A 10,911-nucleotide genomic window follows, 5' to 3' on the forward strand; every position below is an offset into this window, starting at 1 on the left:
ACAGTAGACACCTCACTGGTCACTATTCAGAAACCAAAGAGTCTTCTTGGTCTCATTCATTCATATAAGAATGGTGAACTGGAGCTGTATATTGAGTGGTAGTCTTGTGATCTTTCAGACACAGTGTCTCCTCACAACTTGATAATGGTCTTTATATCTCTGCTAAGGGCCACCTCGTATATTAGGATCTGAAAAGCACTTAATGTAGGCTTTAGCACTTGAAAAGGCTGTGTAAAATTTGTGTGCCCTCACTGAAAGTGCCCAAATGTAATATTGAAAAAATGCAACTGTTGTAACATATATAAAGAGTAAACCAAGGCACAGTCTTAAATCTCTCAAAGAACAGCAAATAAGAGAGGAGAGCAACACGGTGATGTTAATCTGTAACAAATCAAAGCAGTCTCAAACAATAAGTCTCAACCTTCTTGTGAAGATGTAATTCAATTTCCTGGGATTATTCCAATGGAATGCGAGTGCTGTGAAGCTGGCTGAGCAACATTCCCAACCGGATGGATTGTTTAGATGTGTGGTTTGATCAGCCAGCTGGGGAATGCCTGCTCAGTCCCACTATGCCTCTGCTGCACCTTGCAAGACTTGTTACTGTCTGCTCAGAAAGGGGCAGCATAATTTTCTAGATCTCCAAGGAGCCGAGGAACTGTGTAAATAAAAGAGTGTAAACGAAACAGTGTAAGCATGGCCACTCCCAGTCCCCAGCTGTGCTGCTTTCAGAGGGACTTCTTTGTCTACAGGATCCATGATTTGGTCATGCAGCTAGGTTACCTGCATAGGATTGCACCCTCAGATCCTTTTTTTTTTTTTTTTACAGAATGCAGCTGAACTCTGCATGCTTACTTCAGATATAACTAAGATTTGCTGTTAAGTACTTTGCTTTTGAATGTATATTTTTTCTTACTAGAGTACCACTTCCTGCTGTCCCCTTGAGCACATCTGTAGGTCAGGTGAGGCTTGATGGAGCAGACTGTTCTCTTTTGCCAGCCACAAACCCACTGCATATTAATTAAATTAATGCATTAATATAAGCTCAAATACTTGATTGCAAAAATGCAGTCTTTCAGGAAAAAGAGACAGATGTTCACAGTTCTCCAAGACAGGCTGTTAGCGCTTCTGTGCTGCTCCTTTAGTCATACAGCTGAGTGGTGTTAAGCATTGCACTTCAGTTAAACTTCACGTGGATCAAAACAAAATTATCTGAGGATGCAGATAAATGCTGATGAAATTACTTTCCATCCACATGTAGCCATGGAGAGTAGGTAGAAATCAGTAATTGTAGGACCAGCTGTATTTAATGTTTGCTGTCCCCAAACATGCATAATTGCCATAGGCAAACATGCTGTGGAGAGAAGAGGTCCATGGCTACGAGGAGCTGTTCTACCAGACCTACCTTACTAGCTTGTTGCCAGCTAACGACACAAGTGCTAAAACATCTCCTGAGGTGTGTTACAGCCTGCCATGGGGCTTTAGTTTCTAGACCATGCTGCTCAGACACCTGCCACAACATGCTAAACCAAGCTAACTTTCTGTTAGATGAAAAGCAGAGCAGAAGGAGTAATTAATATGCAAGCCATTTTTCCCCAAAAAATGAACTTAGCATCAGTTCAGAAAGAGTCCCACACTCAGAAACTTTCTTTGAGCCTTGGTTTAGTCACATCAGAAGAGGAGGCCTGGGCAGTGGTGTCCACTGTGCAATCGCATGGCCATCTGAAGAGAAAGGTAGCAAGAAAGAGAGACTCAGTGTTGTAAAGAAGAGTTGCATGCCAGCGTTGGGGGTAATTCTGCATTCCCTGCATGACTTCAAGGTGAACCAAAACATGCTTCACTACAGTGAGAAAACTGTGGCAGAGGCATAAATGCAAATCTTTTTGCTGTTCAGACGTTCATCTGTATTATTGTCTTGTTGAGAGTCAACATGGATTGATTTTGAAACTTTCAAAATCCGCCTCTCTTTGCTTCAATTATCAGTGTTCTCATGAGGAAGTGGCTTGAAGAAGAGGTCCACTGTCCTACCAGAGAGCTCACCAGAGGTTCTGCAAGCCAACAGCTGGTCCACCACAGGACCTGCTTCTGGAGAGAGTAACCTTCAAACTGTGCCTACACTGCCACTTTGATTTACACCTTAGTTCATTCCTGACCATATTTTACTCCAGCTGTCTCAGGTACGAGCTGCCTAGCTCCTTTCATCAGCAAATGCTCGTCAAGCCTTGCAGTCTCAGGCAGCCCCAGCCATGCCCTGCTGAATGCAAACCCCACCCTTAGCATCACTCTGTATTAACATTTTCTTGCACCGTTACATGTGTAACTCTCATGTCATTTTGGGCACTCTGAAAGAAAAGAAAAGCAAAACAAAAAATTGAATTGTCTCAAGGCAGCAGAAAGTCAGCTTGGGCTGAAGGAAGACTCAGACTGAGTGCTTGGAGAGCAGACACAGCCATCCCACTCTAGAAGATCTGTAATATCCACATGATATATCACATATTTAGTATAGACATAAGCATATATTTAGTATAGACATAAACTCTCTATCAGCTGGCCCAAGACTGTCTTCAAGTCCTGTCCACAAGGACAGTATACGCATTGCCAAAATTCACCATTGCTTACCCCAGCAGCAAACTCTAGCAGAAAGGATGCTGTCATTGTCAGGGACACAGAGGGGGGCTCTGGAGCAGTAGTCAGGATTAAGTTGAAGAACATACCTAGAGTATCTCTTGAAGACATACATGGTTGCAGACAGATTTTCCCATGAATTTCTACTCTTACAACAAGATTAAAAGTTCTGCCTGCCCCTGGCCTTCAGGTCAGCAGGGAAGGAGGATGTGTGGAAGACAAGCCACAGTCAGCCTGATGGTGGTTCATGTAAGAGTCTTCCCTGCAATTCTTTTTCCAAAAATATTTGTCTTAGCTCTATTTGACAGATTTGACAGATCCTGCATGGTCATTTATACTGTAGAGGGAGATTAATGAGACCTCTAAGTCAGGAGCTTGTTACCATAACGAGTCTTTAATACAAGAATTTGCATAATTTGAGAGATAAACATAGCCATTTGAAACAATGACTAGGGAAATTACAGATGATTAATGGGATTGCCAAATTATCCAGAAGGAATGTAGATCTATGATTCTCACTGAATCTAGATAGAACTGGGATTCACATGTCGGTCAAGTGTAATACAGTAGGAATTCAGTTCCTGACTGTCATTAAAATCAGGGCTTTAGGATAACAAATATAATATTTCATAGTTTTAAAGTGTATTGAAAATTTTCTTTAGTTTTCTTTTAATAGTTACCTATGTAAAAAACACTCCTAAGTGGAGAAGTGCAGTGAGAAACACAACTCAGTTATAAAGAGATGTGCAAAGGAGTTTTGTTACCATTTTCATATTGCAATACCTTGAAGATAGTATTTCAGCTCTAAAACCTCAGTAAAGAAAGGATATGATCCCATTTTATGTCATTCATTAAACCCTCAGAAGTATTCTGCCCATGTATAGTATTTACTGGTTCAGAGAAAAACTGTACAATTTATGTATTTTATAGAGTTTTTTATGTCATGTGGAAAGCAAATGTCTTACACCAGAGTGGTTGAAAACAGATTTTCTAAATCCTTATTTATGAACCAAACAAAAAATATCTTAATAATCATCTGTACTTCATGCTTACATTTGACAGATACTTGAAAGAAATGTTAAGGTGCTTAACATTTGCTGGCCAAGTCATGTTTTTATCCAGGAGCCCTGCTGTGACTTAAAGAGTGTAATTTTAAGACTCCAACTTCGAAAACTCTAGTTAGGCTAGTGGAAAGTCTGTCCGTGGAAAAATGTTACTGGGTGTAAGTAACTGTTATTCAGCCTTCTTTTCTGAGTAGTAATGATTATCTTACAAGAGACTTTAAAAACAGCAGCCTAGAATCTTACATTAAACATGCAAACACAGGCTCTGGATGCACTAAAATGTCTCTCACTGGCTTACCTTGTATCTGTTTCTACTGCATTTTCTAAAGAAACACAATTTTGTTTTTAGCTCTAATATAAACACAGTTCATGTGCAAGGTTGTTGTGATCTGATGTACTGTGTTTATACTTTTATGGGAGACACCTGTCTTGATTTCTGTGATTGATAGTGAATAAAGCTCTAAACTCATGGTTTTGCTTGGTTAGGGCTGTAAGAATTGGTGAATTGCTGTGAACAGTTACACAGTCACTGTTCAATGAGCTGTACCTAGCAAAGTAATAAGGTTTAATTAGCCCAATCTAATCTGACAGCTTTCTGCTGGCATGCTATCTGTTAGTACAGCTGGCTAGTGATACATGTATGCATATTAAATAGAGATCACTCCTTGCAAATTTTCTTTGCTTTTCGAGTATTTTGTGTTTCAATTCTTGCAATTTCAAGTTTTCTTCTCATAAAAACTTTGCTTCCTCCTATCTAATTTAAAAACAGGTCAATAAGATTAACACATTCTTCATTTTGAGTTTTGATAGAAGCTGTTTTCACTCTAAGCATTGGCAAGGCCTATGCAAAATTAATATCTGAGTTGTTTGGGTATGTCAAAAGTTTGGACCACTAAAAAACCACAATCTGTGTGGCTAAGTCCCTAAACCCGTAATATGTCCAAAATATACCATTGTGTAAGGGTGCAAAAGCCCTGAGTGCAGCACAGAGCTAGGCTTCTCAACACAGCATTAGGCCTGCACAGTGATAGTCACAGATTTAAGTTTGCAGCATCTTCATTTATACTTCAAAAATAAGACCTTTTCTTCTGTTCACATGTTGATGTTAATACTACAAATGGAAGATTAGGAAACTGCCTTACATGGCTTTCCAAACTGAAAACTCTAAGCCAAGATTACCTCATTTTTTGCTACAGACAGCTTAACCTACAGTCACAATCAATTATGACTGCTGAATAGTCAGAGGACAAGAACTAAACCTCTATTCAGTAGCCCTGGCGAGTGCATACTCCCTGTGCTTCCCACCAAAATTCAGCAGGGCTTTGTGAACACCTTGCAAAGGAAGTGGACAAATTTCATGGGAACAAGGACTGGCCAGCAGAAGTGTGAAGGGAGGTCCCTGAGGCAGTGGCTCCCTGGAGCTGTTGCATCTGAGGAAACCCAGACCAGGAGCTGGAAAGAGACCTAGTGGAGAGCAAAGAACTGGAAGTTCCAGAAAGGGACTGAAGTATAAAAGAAAGAGAGAGGTGTGCAGTGCTCCTCTAACAAACCACACACATCCACTCAGTAATAAAATCTTGTTCAAATTCCATCCCACTGTGTTGTCCAATTGTTTCTCACAACAATATGTCAGAGAAATATTAAAACTTGAGGATCATAATCAGACATTAAAACATATTTCTGAAACTCTCTCTCTCTACAATATATTTTACTTTTATAAAAAATTTAGTCAACAAGTGTACCAGTGTGTTTTCCCCACAGATTTTTGCCCCTTTGCAACAAAATCTTAGATTAAAAATCTAGGTTGGAAGGAATCTCCACTGGTCATCTAGTCCAACCCTTTGCTCAAAACATTCCTACTTAGATCAGGTTCCTCAAGGACATGCCTCCAAGGACAAGGATTTCACAACCTCTCTGGGCAGCTTCTTCCAGTATTCAACCACCACATGGTAAAAATACGTTCCTAAGTATAATTCTCTACATTCAAACTGTTTATTGATCTTCTCTTCAGTTTCTGCCAGTGTTAGCACCATTAAGCTCTTTCTCACCATCCAGAAACTTCTGGGCTGTCGTTTACAGACAGAGCATTGCATTTGCTCCTCTGGACCTTGCTTAGTAGTAATTGAAAGAAAATCTCTACAGATCTCCCACTCCCCTGTGTCTGTCAGGTGAGGTCTTTGTCAACAGAGAGAACAAAATGTTCCTGTCATCTTTCTCTGTCATGATCTGCTTGTAAAGTCTAAATTTGAAGTCAGCATTGCTGGTGACTAGTTTGAGATGAGTCAGGTTTTTACTACATTGCTGCTTTTCCAGGTGGTGTCTCAAGCTGTAATATTTACTGGGGTGACCACTTAGAATGTGGGAGTGAAACCCAATCCCACAGTGGACTACTTGTTTACTGGCTGTCATTTACAAGATAGTAAGGAATGGAATTGACATTTGAGTAAGAAAGCATCATGAAAATTACCCATGTCTCCGTAGAATGCCATCAATATTTGTTTCAGAGGTTAATTTTATGCTAGTTCAGATCTATGACTGAACTCAAAGACCAGCATGCAAGCAATGAGAAAAAGGATTTTAATTAACGTCTTTGAAGTAGTTTCTAAAGAAAGACTGGAACACCCATTAAATCCACAGAGTGCCAAAAATAATTCCTCATTTTTGCCCACAGAAATGAGATACAAGGCTTAGGTCTCAGTGGTTAGTTCAGTGTTGCCAAAGCCCATGAATACTCAAGTGTTTAGAGAAGTTGTTTTCCCCTTGAACTTCTCTTGACCTTTCATCATCTTCCACCCCCAAATTCCACCTCCATCCAAAGCACACATGTCAAATCCAACTGGAGCGCGTTGGAAAGAAAACAGCTGGTTTTCTTGGGTGATCATGGGAAAAACATTTTAATGGGTCAATGTCAGTAAAAAAGAAATTAGGTAAATGTAGTCTTTACTGTTGAAAAATGGAAAGATGTGACATATTAGACCCCTCTTACTGTCTTTGAACTTATTTTTGCTTTTAATTTTGTTGTACTGAATTAAATGACGATGTATATCTGTGATGCTTTTGCTTATACAGCAACACAACTAGAGAAAGGTTTATTTATTATTTTTTTTTAAGAATCAAGAATTAAAACTATGTGTGTGTTTACCCCAACTGTGTTTTCCTCTTTTTCTTCATTTTCTTTTAGTGCAGAAACTGTATTATTTCTTTAAGGAGCCTCCACATCTTATACTATCCAAAAACTGGCCAAAATGTGAGTCACTTTGGACTGAAATAGCTCTGAGTTTTGTTTATGATTCATAGGACTTTATTAAATGAGTTGGATGTAAGTGGGTCTAAACTAAATACTGGGTCTAACTCCACTGTAGAGCATCTACAAAATCAAAAAGAGAGAAGTAACCATCACCTCATTGAGCTTTGCATGGATCAGTCTTCAAGCAGACACTGAGGTGGCAATTGCTGGCAGTTAGAACAGATATAAATATGTCTCGGAAGAGAAAATTTTCCGCAGTGCTCTAAAATTGCTACACATGCAGGGAGAGCTTCCAAAAGAAGGAAGAAGGAGCAAGAAGTGATGGTGTCATATCATCTGCCATCTCCTATGCATGAGCTTGCCTTGGAAAAGAAGTTCTGGAACCCTGTCCCAAAGATTCAAGGGTAAGCAAAAACTAGAATCAAGAGCTTAAAACCAAAACCTGATGTGTGCCATACAGTACATAAATAAAAGACAATGCAAATGAAAGTGTCACATAAAATGACAAGCAAGTGGAAAGTTAACAGAAGGGCAGAAACTTTATTCTGAGTGTTTCCAAGTTTTAAAGCTTTAATGATCTTATGTGGACAAAATGTGATGGACAAATCCCAGGTAAACTTTGGACTCCTAGCTATGGAGAAGCAACGGTTCAATTGTACTTGCACGGATCTGAACCTGTGCCCTGTGAGTAAACAACATTCAGCTGATGCAGGTGAAAAGTTCAGTGTTAAATCTTCTGCCCTACAATAATTTCCTTTGATTCTCTTTCCATTAGCTTTTGTTTTCTGGCTTATTTATGCCAAAAGCTTTAACATCTGCTAATTAAGTTCTGGTCAAGCCTTAGAAAGACTCAAAGCCTACATTGCATGGAGGCCTGCCCAGACAGATGAGCTAATTACCCTCAGAATACTGCCAGGCTGCTATCACTTCCCTGCTTCCCTGTCCTCATGGCAGCTGCAAGAGAGACTTCAGCCTATGCTTCTGTCTCCCACGGCACAACATGGACATCTTGGTCTCCTTGGTAATTCCCCTGTCCCACCTGCTCCCCATGGACTTCTACCTTTTTTCTAGGAAGAATAATGCTCTTCAAGAGATGACATGTTTCTTCACAGAACCTCCAAGGACATTCCTATTTTCTTACTATTTCACAAGAGCACATATTTTCCCCAGGCCTTGCTTTGCAGAGAGGTAATTCACTGTATCACCACTGTTGAACCCACCCTTTTATACAGGTGAAATAAGAAACCGTACCAAAAATATCACAGGTAACATTGACTCTAATACAAGTTCTACCTCATATTCACACTACTTGCAAGATGCCCCCTTAGCCAAGGCATCCTCTTCTGCTCTTTGTTCTATTGCTTGTACTCCACACAGCATAAGGCAACAGGATAAGAAGCTAAAGACAATCCTGGAGGCTGCAAATCAGCTTCTGAGGAGGGTCTGTTCCTTTTTTCTATTCTTTTTTTTTTTTCTCCCCCTTTTTTTCCTCCACAGTGCAGGCATCTAGTGATTTAAGTGCTTTTAAAGGCATTGTGATAGAAGTCTGAGATGTATTTTTCAATTAACTCATATCAAACACTTGCAGGTCCATTTAAACTGGAGAAATCTCATAAGAAATATCTAAGTCACCTACCTGGAGGGAATGAGAGATATGAGAGATTTAACAAATGGGATGGAAAGCCAACAGCCTCAGCTAGAGCATGCTCTTCTTATGGAGCCATCAATTTCTGATGAACACTGTAAACCTACCTTCCCAGCCTTTTTCCCCAGCCTGAAATGGTTTACAACTGAAACAATTTCTGAGTTATGAAGTTGTTCCTGGTCTATGGCAGTCTTAGCTTTCTGGAAGCTGAAGCAGGTAACTGTTCTTGGAAAGGTGGAGTAGCAAGAGCTAGTGAGATGTTCTGACAGCTTGGTAGCTTCAGCCTCTGAGGCCATAATCTGGAAGCAGTCCTCAGAAAACAAACTGGTCCTTAGAAAAAACATCTTGTGATTCTTTATCTGGAAGAAAGCTGCAGCCAAAACCTGGAACCAGGTAAACTTCAGCATGCACTGGAGGGAGGTTTCAAAAAAGAAAGTAAAGGAGTGAAAGGCAGCACTACTTCCAGTGATTGACTTGTCTGTGTGCACCAACATCTAATTATCACAATACTGTAGTAAGAAGAGAGAAATATCATGTTATATGTAAGACAAAAATGACTGAACCATGTTGTGTTCGAAGGAGAGAAATATAACTCTTTGACAAGCCTTTGCAGGAATCAAATGACCACAGATCTTCCATTCTTCCCCACAGATATATTTCTCCCGACCAAGTGACAGAGCACATGCCAGGAATAGAATATAATATATTTCAGAATAACTAACTTAATATTATGGCTCTCCATTAAAAAGGCTTGGAAACTTTTGTGTGAAATGCATCAATTTGTTACGGACTGGCTTTTGCAATCTCTTAGCATCCAGTGGTACAATTAAACCTACTCCATTAGAGAAATCTTTTTCTAGTTCCATTACAACAATGAAACTATTGATGCCTTCAGACTCCCATTCTGAGTCCCAATCATACCTCACATAGGTGATTATGTGGCTGGTAAACTCCATCTGACACCTGCCAGGGGTATGCATATGGTATTTGGGGTTAACAAGGGTCTGTGAAGTCTGCAGGAGAGCATTGGTTCAAGCAATACTTCTCTCACAAAGGCTTCCTGAGCCTAAGCGTTAGTGTGATTAACGGGTGATGGATGCTTGCTGTGTGGATTTCGGCCACAGCATCTTCATGGCTGCCAAGTCCCTGGTGGCAACAGAAGCCAGGTTTTCAGCCCTGAGTCATCACCAGGTTCTGACTTACTGGCTGCAGGGGCTGGAATTCCTTTGTGCTGCTCTTCAGTTGCTCTCCTGTTGACCTGTGACTGTTCTTCAGGCCTTGGGCATCTATTGCAGTGCTGGCATCAAACTGGTAGGAGTGGCATGGATTGAGACTCCCCTCACCTGGCAAGTTTATCTTAAAGCCCTCTTCACAAGCTTGGCAAACCCATGACCAAAGATGCTCTTCCCCTTCTCTGACAGAGCATTTAACAGAGCATTAGTAGGACTTCCCAGCAGAATATGCGATTTGCTTTTCAGCCCATGAACTTTAAAGCTGTTGCTTATGTTATACACCTTTCATTTCCTCCTAGCAGACACTGCACAGCACTGGGAACAAGGACTGACCTGCCCACTGGCACTAACCACTGGTTGTTTGAAATACGTTATTTTCCTTTATTTACTTCAGACATACTATTTTCCTCTCTACCCCCACATGCCCAACATATACACTTTCCTTCTTTTTGATTGTTCCGTCTTTTATGATCTTTAGCACTACTCAAAAGTGCTGCTAGTTTTCTTCCAATGTCTTTTGAACTTCATATAGTTTGTTGGTAAGAGTTAAATCTGTCTCCACCATCCTGGTTACTGAGCTCCTCATTTATGCTTTTAGAGTTTGTTTCACTTCTGTAGATAATTCCTTCCTAGGTGTAACAACAAATACACCATTTACTGCCATTCCCACAATGCTTGTTTTCCTTTTCACCTTATTTCTGGGACCTGCTCAGTGTGCGCTGTTCCAAAGCTTTGGCTGTGCTGGCAATTATTCCATGGCTATTACAGAAAACCACTTCCAGCCATACCGTCACACATTTCTCTTGGGGTCCACAGAGGCAGTGCTGAGCCTGCAGCTCCTGCGTGCCCATGGTTACATGCACTCCCACAACAGATCTGTGTGCAGGCTTCAGGGCAGGCTGGGTTAGAAGATGTCTCTTGCACCTTGTCCCTCAGGTGGTTCATCAGGGCAGCTCCATCCTCCAGAGACATCACTGCATTGAAGTGGCACACCACAGAACTTGCACACAGCAGCAGCAGCTCTTGACTAGCAAGGAGGAAGGTCCTTCCCTTGTTACACTGAGGCTTCTTGGTCATGAAATTTACAGTCAGCAAACAAAT

The 10,911-nt window shown here is 40.7% G+C and overlaps 1 protein-coding gene across 1 annotated transcript in view; it reads right to left on the minus strand.

Annotated features, from left to right (window-relative positions):
- LOC136102750 (alpha-1-antiproteinase 2-like) overlaps positions 1 to 10,911 on the minus strand; it is a 144,648-nt gene that overhangs the window by 53,591 nt on the left and 80,146 nt on the right. The gene's annotated exons all lie outside the window — the stretch shown is intronic.

The sequence above is a fragment of the Patagioenas fasciata genome, chromosome 5 (assembly GCF_037038585.1).
Source record: "Patagioenas fasciata isolate bPatFas1 chromosome 5, bPatFas1.hap1, whole genome shotgun sequence".
Lineage (NCBI taxonomy): Eukaryota > Metazoa > Chordata > Aves > Columbiformes > Columbidae > Patagioenas > Patagioenas fasciata.